The sequence below is a fragment of the Gastrolobium bilobum genome, unplaced genomic scaffold (assembly GCF_033153095.1).
Source record: "Gastrolobium bilobum isolate Gb01-03AN ecotype WA unplaced genomic scaffold, APGP_CSIRO_Gbil_v1 utg86257, whole genome shotgun sequence".
NCBI lineage: Eukaryota > Viridiplantae > Streptophyta > Magnoliopsida > Fabales > Fabaceae > Gastrolobium > Gastrolobium bilobum.
The window spans coordinates 4,224-25,814 of record NW_026898435.1 but is presented as its reverse complement, the minus strand read 5'-3'; the positions used below and the strand labels follow the sequence as shown (position 1 = coordinate 25,814).

The 21,591-nt window shown below is 36.6% G+C and overlaps 1 non-coding gene across 1 annotated transcript; it reads left to right on the top strand.

Moving 5' to 3' along the window:
- Window positions 1-13,892: 13,892 nt before the first annotated feature.
- Window positions 13,893-13,998, top strand: LOC133316318 (small nucleolar RNA R71). The gene has a single exon (XR_009752184.1). It is a non-coding gene; the product is annotated as a small nucleolar RNA R71 (small nucleolar RNA).
- The last annotated feature ends 7,593 nt before the right edge of the window (window positions 13,999-21,591 follow it).

Here is a 21,591-nt window from a genome sequence, read left to right as displayed (position 1 = left end):
TCGTGTCCTCAGATTGATCTGTTGCTTGTTCAACCGACCTCCATGGGAGTGTAGTTTATATGCATGGTATGCTTTTATGAAAATGAGATATGCATTGATATATGCCTGAGATATGTTGATGTAATGTATGAATGTGATGTTAATACTTGTACGATCAGGCAGCAACCCTGGTGTGCAAGGCATGAGGCAGCATCCCTCATGTTTGGTAAGTAGCAGACGTGCCTAAACCCTATCCTATTCCTTGGCCAGTTGAAATGCACTTACATACATCACATGAGATATGAGTCGTAGTACTTGGCTTGCTGAGCATTTATGTGTAGATTGTCATGATTATACTGCCTTAATATGAACATGCATTGTATTTAGTATTTTGAACTTATTATATACTTGAAAGTGAGCTTGGGGCGGAAGAGTCCTTGAGGACAACTTGTCTTACTGAGATTTCTTGTTAGAAATCTCACGCCGTGTGGGGCACATTTTCAGGTACAGGTACCTCTGAGATTGAGACCTCTGGCGGCAGCAGGCCGGAGTTGAGCTGATTTATGCATGCTGCTTTATTGATGTCTTTGGTTATATTATTCCCTGTTATTCGATGGCTTTGTATTGGAGACATGTCATTGTTATGTTGATACATTTGGTGAGCATGGGGGTTGTCCACGCCACATTGGTATAAGTTATGTTTGTTCCAGACTTGAGTTGTATTTGGTATTAGGATATTATCTGGTCTACGTGTTGTAGTTCCGCGACTCGATACTTATTTATGTCATGAGGATATTCAGTGTAGTCATTTATTGCAATTTACATACAGGCGATATTTTGAAAAAGAATAAGTAAATCCACTTGGTTAATAATGAATGGTTTCATAATTGGAAAGAAAAAGTTAGCTTCCGCATTTATTTAGCTGCTATATTACCATATGTATGTTAAATACACCGGGTGCACACGGGGTGTTACAACTTCACTGTTAACTCTAATATTTTACTACAATAGTAGATGTAACATCCTCGTTTGTAACCGATTAATTAACATACTTATGGTTCAAAATGCAGCATAATTAAATGCCTAAACGAACAACTTACGTAAAATAATTAAAGCTACATCATAAAAATAATGAATAACTTTTTCTTTATTTAATATTGTTCATCTTTATATATTTCCTTACCAATTTATTTTATAAACCTTTTTAATCTTTACAATACATAGTTGTACCGATCACTTACTTAAATATCCAATACCATTTTTAACGGTCTATATCTACCTGAATATGATATCATGTACCATTTCAAATAGAAACACACGGACAACGTAACAGTTGTAAATTGGACTAGCCTTGGAACTATTCCCATCAATATTTAACACCTAAAATACATAAAAGTCTACACTAGATACAATACAACCTATGGCTCCGTGCCATATTTGATATCAACACATACACTACATCCATATTTATCTGTCTACATACATAGTCGATTCTGACATATTTAAATACACACATAATTACCAAAATTTACTACCTGCTAACAGATATCCAAAAACTACGCCTAAACGCAACCACACGTCATGCAATGAAAAAGATATACAATTATCCTCTTAAAGGAGAACCAAAACATTTGTATACATATATACATCAGATAGTCAACTATAAATCCAGACTCTTTACTCCTGAGCAACTCCCTTGCCCTTTGCAGAGTTAGCTACCGCGGACGAAGTACCTGAAATGTAAGTCCCCAAACGTGGTGAGATTTCAATTATCTCAATAAACTCAGGACTTATAGAGAATTCTCAACCCACGAGTTTACTTGCTATATGAATGGATAGATAACATAACATAGTTGATATGCCTCCAGCATAGATATGATTTTAAGTCAAAAAGAGCAAGAATCTTGATTAATCTTGAATGAAAAAGCCCATAATTGCTATTAAATTGATAAATCTTAATCAGGTATATTGTCACTAATTTTCTTATAATTTTGTAGGAAAAAGTACAAGAAAAAGGGCCCAATTAATAGCAAAGGGAAAACACAAGTCTGAAGCCACCGCTCTACTGGTGCGGCCATGGCGCTGTCAGCTCCAGCATCTTCCTTCATTCGCGCTATTAGCGCGAGATCTGCGCTAGTAGCGTGAAGCTACTGCCTCTAGACAACACTCCCACGCTATCAGTGCCAATCTGGGGCTAGTAGCGCGGGAAGCACGTGACAGTTTTAAGCCTACATTAGAGGGTATCTGAAGGAGAGCTTAAATGAAAGATATGATCAAGATTTCAAAACAAGGGCAGAAAGTCTATAAAAAGAGACTAAGCACCCGGAGGAAAGCATCTTTGGCTGGAGAGAATTCTGAGAATCATAGAATTGAGAGAATTCTTAGAGGCTCACGCTCGAGATCAGGATTCTGACGAAGTTGAAGACTGAAGACCATTGATTCTTCCTCTTCATCTTCTTCTTTTTCTTTCTGTTTTATGAATTCTTTTTACTATTTTAAATTGTTAAAGTCAGATATGTCTGGCTAAGTTCTTTTTGTAGTTGGGATCACGGATCCAATGTGAATCCTTTTTAGTTTTTAAATTGTTTTTATAATTAATTTAATTAATTTAATTTATTTAGTTTTATTCTACCTGTGTTAATTTTTCCTTATGCTTTATAGAATTGGTCGCTCTATTATAGGGTTTTGAAAGTTAGAGCTCACAATAAGAATATTGGGGTTTTAGTCTTGACAAGGGTATAATAACAATTTGTGTATGATCTAGACATAGGCTTACATAGATTGCAGACTGTTAAATTCATTTGCTTAATGCTTAATTCAAGAGGAATTACTAGGACACTAGGATTCTAATTCCGTTAAAGGGTTGAATACATTAAGACATTAAGGTTCAACTATTTACTAAGAAAATAATGAATTGTATGAGCTAATAAATTAGTTAGTTATTAAATTTAATTTAGGAATATAAAGGAAGATCGGAGATGAAGTGCATCCTGACTGCAGTTTCTTTTACAATTTTAATCACTCATATTCTCTTTGACGTTCTTGATTAATTCTTGCAAGTTTTTGATTATTACTGTTTTTAAATTATGGTGAATAATTACTTTTTCAATTAAACTGGGTTTTTCCAAATTAAGGGGAATAGTTAAATTAGTAATTGGTGCATTAATCCTCGAGGGAACGATCTTTACTTATCATTTTATTACTTGAAACGAACGGTATATTTGTCGATTTTGCAACAATAGTAAATACCATATAGCATTAAAACGTGCTTACTAACTTTTAAACTATATCTGGAAGCATAAATCCTTCCTCAGATGTTTACATATCCTTACCAAGAATGTAGATCCTCTAGGAAGGTTTTACCATAATTACTAGTTCAGACAATTTCATAGAACCATAAAACATAAACTTAATAAAAATACGTAATAGATAACGACATAATACAACATAACACACTTATATATATCAAACTTAAACATAAAAGAATCATGAAATATAATATATTTAATATAAGAAATCATAAGAAATTCGACAGACTTAACACTAATTTACCTATCGATAATCAGTTGTAACTAGTCAACATAACATAATCGGACGTATAATTCTAAACTGACACCACTAGGTAGATTGAAATATCCTGACATATCCCAACGAAGTTGTTGGGTTCTAGGTGTTGGGTGCTAGGTGCTATGTAGGTAGTTTCATTGTATTTTTTCACTTTAATCATTATTAAACCACTCAAAAATCCTAATTTCATCTTCATTAAAACATGAACACATAATCTTCACACATGGAATATACATGGCCGAAATATGAAAGATAAGTTAGGTCATTTATCTTTGCATTTTCCAATCTCTTTAATATTCTCTCTACTATAAATGATTAATCCATCAATTTCCAACACAAAAACCACTTCAAACAACATCTCAAAACATCCATGGAACTTCATGAAAACAAAGGAAACCCTAGGTTTAGAAATCATTTACCAACCAACAAAATTAACATCCAATACCTTGTATAGCTTCCTTTTGATGATCGAAGTCTTTTCCAACATAAAAACCAAGCAAAAGCTCATCCAAAACACAAGATGACAACAACAATATCAAAAATTTTGGAGAAGATATTTGACTGAAAATAAAGCCACAAGGTGTATAGTTTAAGGGGTTTTGCTCACAAGCTCACAAGGAATCTTTTTCATGTTGGAAGTTTCTTGAAATAATGGCTAGAAATCAAGTTTTGTCAAGTTCTTTCCCTCACCATGGAGCTCACCGTCATGGAAGAAGAAAACAAGAGGAAGATGACATGAAATGAGAAGAAAAGAGAAGAATGACCACTTGTACACTTTTCAAAGATTTAATGCTTAAGTTTTTTTTTACTTTTTTGACTTTAAACACTTACGATATTTATCAAACTTTTAAGTTAGCTTCCAAATGAAGACACACACACACTTCCCATCAGCCAAGGCAGCGTGCAGATGCAAGAAAGCATGAAGGAACTGACTTGGTCTTGTAAAAATAGTATAGCACACAATTTTTGACTTTTTCAAAGCTTAAAGTGACTTAATTCTCATTGGTTTTCACTTTACACTTTAGACACTTGAATTTTTGACCAACCTACATGTAAATAGATGCATCATGCATATGACATGGCAAAGAAAGCAAGACGATTTACTTTGACCAAGAATTAAGCCTAGTTGTAAAGTTTAAGCTTACTTTTAACCTAGTTTTGACTTTTAATTTCCATAATCTTTGACCTAATTCTTTAAATTATTCTACACATCATCTTATCAAATTAAACATACTTCAAGTTCCTAAAATTCACCAAATAATTTTACTAGACTGACAGAACTCAATTAAGACCTAGTTTGTAAAATTATCAAAACACCCTCGTTATCACAAATTTGATATTTATGTCTCTCATCATAACTTATGTTCTTATTAGATCCTAATTGACTTGTTAGGCATGAATTGTATTCCTCTATTCATTATCATGACAATTTCATGATTTAGCTGTTAGAATTCTCTTAACAGACACAAAATTTATACATTGTCTCACTTAAATCTCTATTTAACACATTGAGAATTAGGGTTGTTATAAATATCACCCATTCATAATTATTTTATCAGAATATGCACTTAAATTCACCATATATTTAATGTATCCCTTTAAATTAGGGTTTGTTACATAATCTGTAATATATGTATAAATACTTATATACATAACAACACTTGCCACTATACAACAAATATACTATTTCACCACCACATCAATATACACACCAGAACTTATGACCATCAAATACTTATCAGTACATTAAAATATCTGAACATTCAATATCAGACTTGTCAGACATATCACAACTCCAAAACTTCAACTCATCATTATAATTAATAATTGTCTGACATATCAGTCATTTCATATTTTATCAAACATATCAGTTATTTTATCACTTTTCAGACATGTTATCGTACATCATCGGATATACCAGATAGATCAAACATAAGAACTTCAAACATATTCACATTTTATTTATCGTATGAATACAACTATACTAGTGTCTAACTAAAAGTCGCCTCTTGTAGGACATGAACATAATGTAGGGAAAAATTAAAAAAAAATGTACGGAAGAGGCAACCTCTGCCCTCCCTCAAGCATGTTCAACCCATGAATCATGCAATAGACATGTTAGGGGTTTAAAGTTGATACCTCTATTTGGATTAATGTTCCTGATCAAATGCGTTCTTGATTAATTCTTCAGACTTGAAGAACACAAGTCCTCCGACGAAGATCCATATCACATTGTTGTCTTGTAAGATAAGAACACTTCTTCGAACACCCAATGCCCTTCAATGGAGGTCGCTAGACTCAAGAAAAGGTGATTGGAGCCAATGGTGATCCCAAGAAAAGGAGAGATAGTCGCCACATTAATGTGTGTGTTGACTAGGGTTTTAGTGGAGAAAATTAGAGAAGAAGAGTTACAAAAAATAAGGAATAAGGGGACTATATATGTGGCGCCTCATTAACCTAAAATTAGGTTAAATCATCGCTCTCATCAAATCTCAATCTCATTGGGTAATTTTCTTAATTTTATCCAATCAATCCAATTTATTGGTTTCCCCAATTTCAACCAATTAATTTAATTAATTAATTTTCTTAATTTTGATCAATCAATCTAATTTAATGATTATATTTAAATTCAAATTTCAAATTCAAAATTAGAATTCAAACTAATTTTATTTAAATTCAAATTTCAAATTCAAAATTCAAAATTAGAATTCAAATTAATTTTATTAATTTAATATTTAAATTAATTAGGTTATATCATGGATCAAGTCCGACTAAGCCCATAATGCCATCTACCCTTTCTTGGCCTAACATGTGAGCTCTACCAACATAGGCCCATTAACCCTTATTGGGCCCAAATCACATATGCTAAAATTCAAGACAACTTAAGGTGTTTGTGTGTGATCCATCAGGCCCAACATAGCCACTGAAATAAATGAACTTAGGCCTATTAGGCCCAATCCATCTAATGATAACACAGAGCACTAGCAATGCTTTGTTGTCCCAAAGCTAGTTGAGTTCATCAAATGATCAACCTGTTATACCTATTTGGTTACCGTGTGAATTATTCTTTCGTCTCGGTTATCCGTCCTATTGACCTAGGTTAAGAAAAACATATCAACCCCTGCGGCCTAGGGTTAACTTTTGCCGAAATAGGGAATCTTCATTTACGGACTCTAAAGAGCGAGCCATCTCATGACTCCTTTACTTTGCATAGATTCCCGAGTCCATCAAATATCATTACGGCTTCACCGGTCTACGGATAACCTAATCTCTCATAGAGATTGACGAATTCCTTCAGCTTGTCACACTAGTCTTGAGTCCTCAGGGCAGGCCCAAGAGTATACCTATGAGTCTCCATGTTTTAGGCAGACAAGGTAATCCATCTTTGAGGTAATCGATTACCAAAGGTTACTGTAGAAGTCAGAAGCTCAATTTGGGCTCCCCTGTTTTCAGGTAATCGATTACTAAACTAGGTAAGCCCAAATTGAGCTTCTGACTTCTACAGTACCCTTTGGTAATCGATTACCTCAAGGATGGTAATCGATTACCACTTTGTTAAATTTCGAAAATGTGCTTTCTAAAATCTAAAATAAATGGTATTGCGAAGGAGAGATTATATTTGGTATGTTTTATGCTTCCGCGAGTTTTGCATTTACAATTATGGCGTTGTTTTAATTGATTACGGAAATGGTTATTGTTTAAAGAAAAGAATGTAATAAAAGAAAAAGTTTACCCGTAATTTAATTAACTCGATTACTGTGATTGTAACTGCGCTTAATACCATATGCAATGATAACATTACCGGTACGTAACGGGCTATTACTGTATACCTATGAGTCTCCATGTTTTAGGCAGACAAGGTATAAAATCAAAGCAAGTCTTCCAGAGCACAGGGCTATGTGACAACGTCAAGTCTAAGGAAAGACACACCCAAATAATAAGAGACATTACCTATTGATACTATCTGTGAGATTTTCTTGTAGTGTCTCTTTGTGGGTCAGTTTAGTGAGAGCTATTCTTCAATAGGTCTTCCCACGAGTCAGCTAAGAGATCTCCATGTTTGTAGCTCACGAGGTCTCTACCTTTCATCACCGTGCAAGTAGCCGAGTCGTGCTAGTCTTACCAGAGATCACCAATGCCCATTCTCGGTGTCTCTAGATTAGGAATATATTTCTGGCAATGGACGTGTGGTGTCATTGAGCCCTCATGATCGTGATCCTTATCATATATCCTCAATGTGACACCTGTTCCATTCCAAGGGCTTTATCCATTTACTCATATTCAATATTTGAGACATGCAATAAGAAACAAGATAAAAAATGCTTTTATTCATAAAATTAATTCATAAGAATAAAGAAGTACATGGGTCCATCTGACTCTCAGATTGTCTCTAGGACACCTATACACTAACAATCTCCCACTTGGCCTAGAGCCAATCTGACTGAAATCTATATCCAAAAGCCTCATAATGACTATCATGTTTTCTTTAAGAAACTCTTTTTGTCAGAGAGTCGACTAGGTTATCATCTGTGGGAACATAGTCTATCTTCACATCCATCCTATCAATGATTTCTCTAATCAGGTGATATCTGCGGAGCACATGTTTTGATCTTTGATGAGTCCTGGGTTCCTTTGATTGCGCAATAGCACCATTATTGTCACTATACAACTGTATGGGCTCACTAACTATGGGAACCACCCCAAGTTCAGTGATGAACTTCTTGATCCACACCGCCTACTTAGTTGCTTCTGAAGCCACTATATATTCAGCTTTTGTCGTTGAATCTGTTGTAGTCTCTTGTTTGGAACTCTTCCAAGTCACTGCTCCACCATTTAAGGTGAATACGAACCCTTATTGTGATTTGCAATCATCTTTGTCACTTTGGAAGCTGGCATCAGTGAACCCTTTCATAGCTAGCTCATCAACTCCATCATAAACTAGAAACATATCCTTAGTCCTCCTCAAGTACTTGAGGATTGTTTTGACTATTTTCCAACGACCATCTCCAGGGTTTGCCTAGTACCTGTTCGTTATGCTTAAATCATAAGAGACATCTGGTCTTGTATAAATCATGGCATATAGAATGGATCCGATAGCCGAAGCGTACAGTATCTCACTCATGCGATCCTTCTCTTGTTGTGTCTTAGGACACATAACCTTAAAAAGTTGCACGGCATGATTGACAGGAAGAAAACCCATTTTCCACCCTTCAATACAAGATCTCCTTAGTATTTTGTCAATGTACGTAGATTGGATAATCCCAGCAGCCTCTTAGTTCTATCTCTATATATCTTTATACCCAGTATATAGGCTGTCTCTCCCAAATCTTTATTAGTGAAGCTTTTGTAAAGCCACTCCTTAACTATTTGAAGTGTAGGAATATCATTCCCTATTAGCAGTATGTCATCCACATAAAGCACCAAGAAAATAACATTGCTCCCACTAACCTTCTTGTAAACAGAAGACTCATCCTTGTTCTTGATGAAACCGTTACTCCTAACAACCTCATCAAAATGAATGTTCCAACTCTGTGATACTTGCTTTAGTCTATGTATTGACCTTTGAAGTTTGCATATTGTTATGCAATTTGCAATCAATTAAATCAATCACACAAATACGCAAGTGCACGTGCCACAAGTAATAAAGGAATGTGTGAGTCCAAGTATCGTTCCCACGGAGATGATTTATAAAGCAATGATTATTTAAGTAAAGAAACTAGAAAATGATTAATTTTTATGATTGGGTTTGTAAAATAAAAGATAATTAAACTAAGAAAACAGTAAACTAAATTCAAAGGTATTAAGATGATGGATGAGATATAGGTCAGATTCAATTTCCCTGATACAGCAATACCGAAACGATGCTTTAACGATGCTATATCAATGCTTAATTAGTAATCGAACACTAAGGTATGCTGGGGCTTTTGACCAACCTAACATATATACCCAATAAGTAATTCCCACATCTCTATGGCCAAACTAATTACTGAATTGTTTACGTTCAAGTTCTAGGTTATGTGGTGTGAATGATCTCTCTACCCACAACTTAATCAAGTTATTCTTAACCTAATTAATCCACACAATTCAACAAGGGTCTGGATTCGGAAACCTCTCGGCCCCAACCTCCTCAATATTACATATGTATCTCTCGACATGCATACATGAATAAGATTAAGCAAACTCGTTGAATAACTAATTAAACATTAATAAAAATAAAGTTTAGGCATACATCTCAATGTTACAACATAGGTACTTTATCACCTAACCTATAGAGCAAATTAGCTCATGATGGAATTAAATAAAACAGAGAAAAGAAAGAAAGAACTCATTGCAAAATAGAAAAGAAGATGAAAACGAATGCTGTAGGAAAACGTCGTCACTGCTTTGCTCCAGCACTGCTTCAGCAGCTCTTCCTCCTCTAAGAACCTTACTTTCTCTCTCTAAAACGTGGGAGGGGTACTACATTCTTCCCCTCCCTTCTTTCTTGCCTTTCTGACCTCTCTCTCGCTTGTTGAATCCGTGGAGGAACTCCTCTTTAAATAGGAAAAGTGGTTGGATATTTGGGCTTTAGGGTTAGGAGTGAAAATCCATGAATCTTGTTGCTGTAGCCTTATCGTATCCCTAGATTCTTGGGCTGTTGGCACTTGCTTGTATAAGATCTTAATCTTCTTGATTTTCTTGTGTTGTTGGCACTTGATAGGATAAGATCTTGATCTTCTTGATTTTCTTGCGCCAATATTGTTGTTGACCGAACAAGAGTTTGTTGTCCTTGTTCTTTGGGATTTTGGGATAAGACTCAATCTTTGAAATCATCCTTGATCCTTGCTTGCTGGTGTTTTATCCATTTGTTGGGAATTAACTAACTTTTGAAATTCAAAATTTCAGTTGTTCCTTTGTCCACGCTATCATGCTGTAGCGCTTGCTATATCATCATTTCATCAGCTTCTCTGCTACAGCATTCTGACGTCCACTTTTCCTGCAAAGACAAACACTCAACGAATCATCTTTTCTTATACAAAATCAAGGAATATTATCTTGTTTTCCATACTTAGTCATCTCAAAGCACTTAATCATGAATATGCAACATTTAGCTCAATTATCATGCAATTAAAACACTTTATATGGAATTTATGCAGCAAATTCATCATAAAAAATGCCAAATTAACTCTCATTTGGGAGAGTTAACACACTCCAAACTCAAAACGTTTCTCGTCCTCGAGTAACAAAGAAAAATGATTAATTGGCCTGCATAAATTCGGCAGCATAATAGCAGCAATGACTATTATTGAGATGAGCAATTCTGATATAGCATTCTAATAGCAATGTACATGTGATAGTTGCTCCTCAACCTTCGCTTACACTTCAACTTTGGGAATATTTGTTAGCTTAACTTCTCTTGGCTTCTTGCTTCTGGAGTATTGAGTGTGTGTGTGTAAAGAACTTCCTTGTAGGCTTAATTCACTTGAGAGCATCAAACTAAGAATCATAAGACTTAGTTGCTTTATCCATACTTTGCCAAACTTGAATCAAATCCTATGTGTAGAGAATTGAAGGAATGAGTGTCCACCTTGCTTGCTTTTCTTTTGACATTGGCTCCCTCTTTATTTTTGTGAGCCTTGCTCATGTGCATTGGCACTTATTTTATTTTTGTGCTTTTGACTTTGATTTTTGTTTTTGTGAGGGGCTTTTCTTTTTCACTTGTGCTTTTGCACTTGAATTAGCTCGGCTTCTTTCACCCTTATAACCTTCAAAACTTACTCATACAGTAAGATTCAAATCCATCAAACTTTGGATCCTAAGTCCTCATTCGTAATCCACTCTTTAGGCTTCTCTTGCTTTCAAGTTCATCCTTTGTGCTTGCATGTTCAATCACTCTAGTTGCTTTCTGCTTTGATCATTTCAGCCTCCAATTCATACCTCCATTGCTTTGCAAGTTCAAGTTAAAGAACACTTACTCTCACTCAACGTAACTACTACCATCCTGCTACAGCAAAAATGATCATAACAACATAGCTAAGGACATAATCTGTTTTACCTTATTGATGCAGCCTTCTTTTCCAACTTCTTGTTACTCTTTATTGAGGCTTTTTCCAACCCTTTTTCATTATTTTCATGTTGTAATGTATAACCTAACTTCCTTATTCAAACAAAACTGAAAAGTAAATTTACCGAATTGAAAATCTAACTAACTAGCAAACATGTTCCTTTTTTTCATTAATTTTCTAGATGATGCAAGAGGTTTCACTTCAAAAAGGAAAAGAAGAAAAGAACAAGACAACCTGAATTTTTCTTCATTTTTTGAATAAGAACTAAGGGAAGTTCTAATCATGGTCTTTGTCTTCTTCTTGGTCCGAGGGGTTTTCCTTCCATGCTTTCATCTTTTTGCTCAACCTCCTCTCCCGTTCATTCTTCATCTTTGCCTTTGTTTTTCCACTTTGGGTGCTTGGTGTCTCCATTGTTGCCACTCCAAACACAGTTTGGTTGCCTCGAGTGAAAGAAAGAAAAATAGGATTGGGGGACTCCAAACTCAAGCCTTTGTTGTGGCTTGAGTTCTTCTCTTTTGGGCATCAGTACCCTTTTCTCCCTGCAAAACATCTTAAATAAAATTAAAAAGAAACATGAATACTAACTTATCCTAATCCTAATAATTGAAAATACGAGAATTGAAAATTGTTTAAGAATTTAAAATACTGAAATTAAAATGCATAATTTTAAAATCTTCCTAATTGAACTTTGGGTTGCCTCCCAAAAGCGCTTGTTTTATAGTCTTCGGCCTGACTTGGATTGATGATCAAGGAGGCTTGAAACAAAGAGCGAAGAACAACTTTGATTTTTCGATCCAACTCTTCTCGCATGTAGACTCCTTCATCTTAACCTTGGGATTGCCTCCAACCTTTAATGATTGAGGATCATCGAGGTTTGTTATTCCATTTTTCGTATATTCAATGGTATGCACCTGATCTCCATCCATCTTTAAAACTAAATCACTTTTCCACATATCTACCATAACTTTTCGGGTATCAAAGAATGATTGATCAAGAAATTGAGAAATAGTAGGGTCCTCTTCTAGGTCAAGTACCACAAAATCTACTTGGTGTGCAAATTTGCCTATCTTGACATTCATATTTTCAACAATGTCAATTGATGCTTTGATGGAGCGATTAGGAAAATGTAGAGTCATCTTTGCAGACCTTATGCTCCTTATTCCCATCTTCTCTAGCAGAGTCATAGGCATCAATTTCATATTAGCCCCAAGATCACTCAAGGTTTGCTCTTTTTGCATGGCATCTTGTTGCTTTTGTAGCCTTTGAGGTAAAGGAGATGGTGGTATGATTGTCTTGCTGACGGTCTGACCCTACTGTAGTTTTGCTGTAGCAGTACTCTCAGTGCTAGCAATTTGAGGTTCTTCGGGTTGATCATAAATTTCCACATCTTCTGCAGCTTTATCTCCTTCATTCTGATTTAATGCCTTCTGCTTCTGCTCATGGTAGTTCTTTATAACTTCTGGTTCATCTACGGCTTCACCACTTGATATTTCTATAGCATTGACATGTTCTTCTCCATTCTTTATTTCAATGGCCTTGATGTGCTCCTCTTCGTCTCTCCTTGGATACTCTGTGCTGCTAGGCAGTGTTTCATATTATCTGATTTTGATTGCTTCTGCCAATTGTCCCATCCGAGTTTCCAAGTTTTTGATAGATGCAGTTTGGTTCTGGATAAGGGCATCACTTCTTGCCATAAAGTCTTTCAGCATACTTTCCAGCGAATTTGATGTATCAACTTGTTGACTAGGCTGTTGCTGCTGCATAAATTCAGAAGGGTATGGAATTCTGTTTGAATGTGTTGCTGTAGCAAAGAATTCCTGTTGCTGTCCTTGTGAATATGAAAGAATTGAGTTGTTCCCCCATTCTTGATTGTAGGCGTTTGAATATGGATTATTCATGTTATAGCTTCCGACAAAATAAACAGATTGAGGGTTTTATGGACAATTATCATAAACATGAGGATCATTACAGAAAACACATGATATAGCATTAGTTATGGCATGCACTTGTTGTGCTCTAGCATCGCCAGACAAGTTAAGTGACTTGATTGTATCATTCAAAGATGAAATATGTTCTGCCAACATTAATACATTATCATGTTCCTGCACTCTAGCAGCTTTCTTTGGTGTATTCATTCTTTCCATTGGCCACTGGTAGTTGCCAAATGCCATCCTCTCTAGGATTTCACATGCTTCTATGAATGTCCTAGCTAAGAGAGCTCCTCCGGCTGATGCATCAACTACACTCCTTGTTTGATCATTAAGACCTTTGTAAAAAGTCTCCATTTGTATCCATTCTGGTATACTATGATTAGGGCATTTCTGCAGCAATTCCTTGAATCTGTCCCATGCTTCATAAGGTGTCTCACCATCATATTGTTGGAACGCTGCTATATCATTCCTTAACTGAGTTGCTTTCGTGGGAAGAAAGAATTTCATCAAGAACTTTTCAGTCATGTCCTCCCATCTACGAATGGAATTAGGTTGTATCGTGTTCAGCCATGTCTTAGCTCCATTTGTGAGAGAAAAGGGAAATAACTTCATCTTTAATGCATCCGATGTAACTCCTTGTATCTTGAAGCTATCTGCTACCTCCATGAAATTTTTGATGTGGAGAAGTGGATCTTCACTAGGCATCCCATTAAATAGGCCAATTGTTTCCAGCATGTCAAACATGACCAGTTTCAATTCAAAATTTGCTGCTGCAATTTCTGGTTGAACAATTGGAGAACGAAGGTTTTTGAGTGCTAGGATTCTTTGTGCGCTGATTGAGATCTCAGATTGAATTGGCTCTTCATTGCTAACTCTTGCTCCTACCACATCAGGTAATGCTGTAGCGTTGCTACGTCCTTGCTGTCTCCTTCGAGCTTGAAACGTCTTTTCAGTTTCAAGGTTAAAGTTCACTTCTTGCTTGCTTGGAGAACTGCTCAAACGCTGCAATTAACACTTGAAAATAGAAAAGAAGAAAGGTGAAAGAAAAGAAAAGAAAAGATAGAAAGAAGAGAGAATTTCTTCACTTAAATAAAAAGCTTTAAAGAAATCATCCCCGGCAACGGCGCCAAAAACTTGTTGTGCAATTTGCAATCAATTAAATCAATCACACAAATACGCAAGTGCACGTGTCACAAGTAATAAAGGGATGTGTGAGTCCAAGTATCGTTCCCACAGAGATGACTTATAAAGAAATGATTATTTAAGTAAAGAAACTAGAAAATGATTAATTTTTATGATTAGGTTTGTAAAATAAAAGATAATTAAACTAAGAAAACAGTAAACTAAATTCAAAGGTATTAAGATGATGGATGAGATATAGGTCAGATTCAATTTCCCTGATACAGCAATACCGAAATGATGTTATATCAATGCTTAATTAGTAACCGAACACTAAGGTATGCTGGGGCTTTTGACCAACCTAACATATATACCCAATAAGTAGTTCCCACATCTCTATGGCCAAACTAATTACTGAATTGTTTACGTTCAAGTTCTAGGTTATGTGGTGTGAATGATCTCTCTACCCACAACTTAATCAAGTTATTCTTAACCTAATTAATCCACACAATTCAACAAGGGTCTGGATTCGGAAACCTCTCGGCCCCAACCTCCTCAGTATCACATATGTATCTCTCGACATGCATACATGAATAAGATTAAGCAAACTCGTTGAATAACTAATTAAACATTAATAAAAACAAAGTTTAGGCATACATCTCAATGTTACAGCCTAGGTACTTTATCACCTAACCTATAGAGCAAATTAGCTCATGATAGAATTAAATAAAACAGAGAAAAGAAAGAAAGAACTCATTGGAAAATAGAAAAGAAGATGAAAACGAATGCTGTAGGAAAACATCGTCACTGCTTTGCTCCAGCACTTCTCCAGCAGTTTTTCCTCCTCCAAGAACCTTACTTTCTCTCTCTAAAACGTGGGAGGGGTACTACATTCTTCCCCTCCCTTCTTTCTTGTCTTTCTGACCTCTCTCTATCTTGTTGAATCCGTGGGGGAACTCCTCTTTAAATAGAAAAAGTGGTTGGATAATTGGGCTTTAGGGTTAGGAGTAAAAATCCATGAATCTTGTTGCTGTAGCCTTATCGTATCCCTAGATTCTTGGGCTGTTGGCACTTGCTTGTATAAGATCTTAATCTTCTTGATTTTCTTGTGTTGTTGGCACTTGATAGGATAAGATCTTGATCTTCTTGATTTTCTTGTGCCAATATTGTTGTTGACCGAACAAGAGTTTGTTGTCCTTGTTCTTTGGGATTTTGGGATAAGACTCAATCTTTGAAATCGTCCTTGATCCTTGCTTGGTGGTGTTTTATCCATTTGTTGGGAATTAACTAACTTTTGAAATTCAAAAGTTCAGTTGTTCCTTTGTCCACGCTGTCATGCTGTAGCGCTTGTTATATCATCATTTCGTCAGCTTCTCTGCTACAGCATTCTGACGTCCACTTTTCCTGCAAAGAAAAACACTCAACGAATCATCTTTTCTTATACAAAATCAAGGAATATTATCTCGTTTTCCATACTTAGTCATCTCAAAGCACTTAATCATGAATATGCAACATTTAGCTCAATTATCATGCAATTAAGAAACTTTATATGGAATTTATGCAGCAAATTCATCAGAAAAATACCAAATTAACTCTCATTTGGGAGAGTTAACACATACCACATGCTCCTGGACTTTGGATTCAAAATCTTCAAGTTGTGTCATATACATCTTCTACTTCAAGACCCATTCAAGAAGGCAGTCTTGACATCCATTTGCAAAATTTCATAATCATTATATGTTGTTGTAGCTAGCATGATCCTAATAGATTTGACCATGGCAATAGTGAGAAAGTCTCATCATAGTCAACTCCTTGTCTTTGACGATATCCTTTCACAACCAACCTAGTTTTATAGGTTTGAACATTGCCATTTGCATCAGTCTTTTTCTTAAAGACCCATTTACATCCAATACGAACCATTCCTTCTGGATGTGGAACCAAGGTCGATACCTGGTTTTGATGCATCGGATCTATTTCAGACCTTATGGCTTCAAGCCATTTGGAGGAGTCAACATCCTTGACTGGCTCCTCATAGTTACAAGGTTCGTCATCCTCATCGGTTTGCTGATTCTCAATCACATAATCGTACCTCTCAGGTGGTTGACTATTCCTAATACACCTACGAAGTTGTGTGTTCACTTCTCCATTAGGGAACCTTGCTTGCGGAGCAGACTCGGGTTCCTTAATCCATTCTTGTGGGCTTTGAACTTCTTCAAGTTCAATTTTACTCCTACTAGCACCTAGAGAAATAAGATCCTTCTCTAAGAATTCAACGTTCTTGGACACAAATACTTTGTGATCATCAAGTGAGTAAAAGTAGTATCCCTTAATGCCTTTGGGATACCCCATAAATAGACATTTAATACTATTAACACTAAGCTTATCTGATGTCAACGCTTTGACATATGCTGGATATCCCCAAACCTTGAGGTAGCTCAAGTTTGGTCTCCTACCAGTCCATATCTCATATGGAGTGGTATGAACAGATTTAGAAGGTACCCTTTTCAGAAAGTATGCTGCAGTGCTTGAGGCATATCCCCAAAATGATTTTGGGAGTTCTGTCTCACTCATCATGGTCTTAACATGTCCAACAAGGTTTGGTTTCTCCTTTCGAATACACCATTCTGGTGTGGCGTGTAGGTGCAGTAAGCTATGAGAAAATATCATTCTCCTTTAGATAATCTTGAAACTCGTTGCTCAGATATTAGCCACCACGATTTGATCGTAATGTCTTAATCATCTTGGATCGTTGTTTCTCTACTTCACTCTTATACTCCTTGAACTTTTCAAAGGCCTCGAATTTATGTCTCATCAGGTATACATACCCAAATATTGACTTATCATCAATAAAGGATGTAAAGTATGAATATCCATCTCTAGCCTCGACAAACATTGGACCACATATATTAGAGTGAATGATTCTTAACAACTCACTAGTCCTATGACTCTCAAGCCTTTTGGGCTTGGTCCGAGTCATTTTCCCAGCTAGACAAGACTCACAGGGTTCATATGATTCTAAATCCATGGAATCTAGATATACATTCGCATGTAGCCTAGACAATCTTGTTTCATTTATGTGTCCTAGTCTACAGTGCCAAAGATAATATTGATTATCTATCCTAGGTCGTTTCACATTCATTTGAGAATTTTATTTCCAATTTCTAGAATATATAAGCCATTTACCAAATAAACAATAGCAAAAACAATATAATTCATAATGATAGAAAATTCACCACTCTTAATAGTAAATATAAAAACATCTCGTTTTAAACAAGAAATAGAAATAATGTTTCTAAAAATGTTAGGAACATAAAGACAATTCTTCAAATGCAACATAAGGCCCGTAGGCAAAATAAGGTCAACATCTCTAATAGCCAATGCAGCAACTCTTGCTCCATTCCCAACTCGAAGATTCACCTCGTACTTGTCAAGCTTCCTCGGATTCCTAAGCACCTGCAACATATTGCAGATGCGAGAACCACAACCGGTATCCAATAACCATGAAGCCGGGTTAACACAAGAAAAATTAACCTCAATCATGTAAATACTTGAGGTAGAAGTACCACCATGCTTCTTTTTCATCACACCATTGATGTAGTCAGAATAGTTCCTCTTCCAATGGCCTTTCTTGCCACAATGGAAGCATTCAACATCATTTCTGTCCTTGCCCTTTGTAACACCCCGTATGCATCCTGTTTGTTAACATGTCATCATATTAAGCCACGCTTAATGAAAAATGCGGAATATCTTTTTCTGTTCAATTATGACGTCATTATTCTTAGCCAAGTTGATTACTTAATCAATTTTCATAAAACATTGCCTGTATATAATTGCAAAAGACAACTAACTGAAATACATCATAATATAGAATAACGGTGTGTATCTAAATCACGGAACTACAACACGCACCCCGTACCATAATCCTGATACATTAATACAACTCGGTTCTAACTAAGACATAGTCAATCAATAAGGCATGGACAATCCCCATGCTCACCAAATAAGGCAACAAGGCCCAACAAAGTCACAGCTCAACAGTAACAACATAATCATAATATGGAGCTAATAGCATAATAGCAACAGACATAATCCAGCATCCAAGCATAATCAGCATAAGCAGGTAAACATCAATCAACTAAGCTCCGGCCTCCTGCCGCCCGAGGTCTCAACCCCAGCGTTACCTGAACCAGAAATGTGTGCCCCAAACGTGAGGTGAGATCTCTAAAAAGAAATCTCAGTAAGACAAGGGGTCCTCAAGGACTCTTTCGCCCCAAGTTCACTTACAAGTATAATATAAGTTCAAAAACAGTAATTTCAATGCATGTTCATGTTAAGGCATTTATATCATGACAGTACAATCTCTTGTTCGACGAGCTAAATACTACAACTCATTAATCATGTGATGTATGTAAATGCGGTTCGACTAGCCAGGGAACAGGATAGGTATACACGTCTGTGACCTATCTAAACATAAGAGTCGCAGTCTTATGCCTTACACACCAGAGTCATTGTCTGATCGTGTAAGTGACAACATCACTTTCATACACTACATGTCTTACACACCAGAGTCGCTGTCTGATTGTGCAAGTAGTCAACAATTAATTTAATACATCTCAGGCATATATCAATGCATATTTCATCCTTCATAAAAGCATACCATGCATATAAACCACCCTCCCATGGAGGTCGGTGGAACAAACAACAGACTAAATCTGAGGACACGAAAGCTTACCTTGCAAGCTAACTATCCAATGCCAAGGGTCCACACACCGCTCAAGGCCCACAAACAGCACAATCACAATCTGTTTGTATCATAATTCATCATAAATAATCATAGCACATAAGCTTATACATAAAGACAACGCTTCTCTTTTATGTTTTACGTCTTAAGGCTTCTCACAAAGCCACAAGTCTTTAATCACTTGATTCTAACTTAGTTTAATTATTACAGAAGTTCAACTCCATCAATCTAGGGTCAACTAACCCCCAATGGCCTTCTGTATGAACAGTGCAGCTACTGTTCTTCGAAAACCCAGAATATCCGGATATTTTTCGGGGGCATATCCGGATATCCCATATCATATCCGGATATCCCATATCATATCCGGATATGCATATCCAGATATCATATCCGGATATCCATATTCGGATATCCTAAGATCCCATATCCGGATATCAATATCCGGATATCATATCCGGATATTTCGCGACAGAATGCAGTTCTGCATTTCGCGAGATATCCTTCCCAAAGGTGACTCATTTCATGATTCCAGAAGCTTAAACATGCATTTAATGGTGTGTTTAACATTACCCAACGTTAAGTTATGATCTTTAACCCATTACATGCATCAAGGCTTCATTTTTAACAAAGCAAACTCAAGATCAAGGTTGGTGACACTTACCCAAGCTCAAAACAGAGCAATAATGGCTCTTGGAGCTCACCACACAGCCTCAATTACTCAGGCTAAGTTGGTGCACGAAAATGCACTACAAGGTGGGTCTTTTCTTCACAAAGATGACCACTTGGAGCTCCCACAACCAAGACAAAGCTCCAACCACCCAAGCAAGGAACTTAGCCCCAAACAGTACCCTCAACTCAGCAAAACTGAGCCTCACCCTCACAAGACACCTACCCAAGTGTTTACAAGGTGAAAGAGGAGGAAAAACAAGTAAAAGGTGACAACTTGGTCTCAAAATGGTGAAGAGAAGGAAAGGAACAATGGAGGCTGACCAGCACACACCAACCCACGTACAAATGGTTGAGGATCAGCCTAGAGTTGTGTGTAAGTGGCTATTTATAGTCGGTTTAAAGTTAATCACACAGTATTAGCACTAATAGCTACGCTTAGTATTTTGATCCCAAACTTTGGAATCTGAACGTACTCATTTTTCTAAGATTTGTCATATTTTTATTTTATTTTTCGCAACACCTTTCTGGTACGCGCTTTTTCATAGCCAGTATCAGTTCTGGCACCAGTCCTTATTATTTCGACTTGAAACTCGTTTTACTAGTCCTATATATTATTCTAGGAATATTCATGCACTTATTATAATTTTCCGGGATACTTCACCGGTACGCATTTATACCGGGTAGCAGAACCGGTATCTGCACTTTTCGTTAGAAAATCGACTTTCAGTATTTTTACTCACTTACCATAATATTTAAAGCCTCATAATAATTATTAGTGTCAATTATGGAATTATTTTCTAATTCTCATATTTAATTAATTATTTTCCTTAATTAACGGTGCGGGTTCTTACATTCACCCTACCTTTTTAGGATTTTGTCCTCAAAATCAAAAACATATCTGTCTCGAAGCGCTGGGTACTGCCGGAAAAGCTCATCTTATCGCTCCCAGAATTACCCTTTGGGGATTCTTCCCGCTCATCGTATTTTGGCCATCAAAACGGTCTTGCTCCTCAGCTTCTTCTCGCCACGATCGAGAAATCTTCACTGGTACGACGGGAGATCTTTAGGTTCTCCCGAACCTCCACAACATCCGGTTGCACCACGTGCGAAGGATCTGCTACAAACTTTCGAAGTTGAGACACGTGAAACGCGTCTTGGGTGCTGTCCAAGTTCGGAGGCAAGGCAAACCGATAGGCAATAGGTCCTACTCTACCAAGTAACTGGTATGGCCCAAAGAATCGCGGGCTCAGCTTCCTCACTCCATGTTTCTGACCAACACCGGTGACAGGTGAAAGTCTCACAAACACGTGCTTAGCCTCACTGAACTCTAGTGGACGATGTTTAACATCAAAGTAGCTCTCCTAGCGAATCTGCGCTTGCTTTAGCTTTTCCTGATCAAATTGATTTGCAGGGTGGTATCTTGGACAAGGTCCAAGCCAAACAACTCCTTATCTCCAACCTCAGACCAGCAGGTAGGAGTCTAACACCTCCTAGCATACAATGCCTCAGAGGGTGCCATGCCCAGGCTAGCATGAAAACT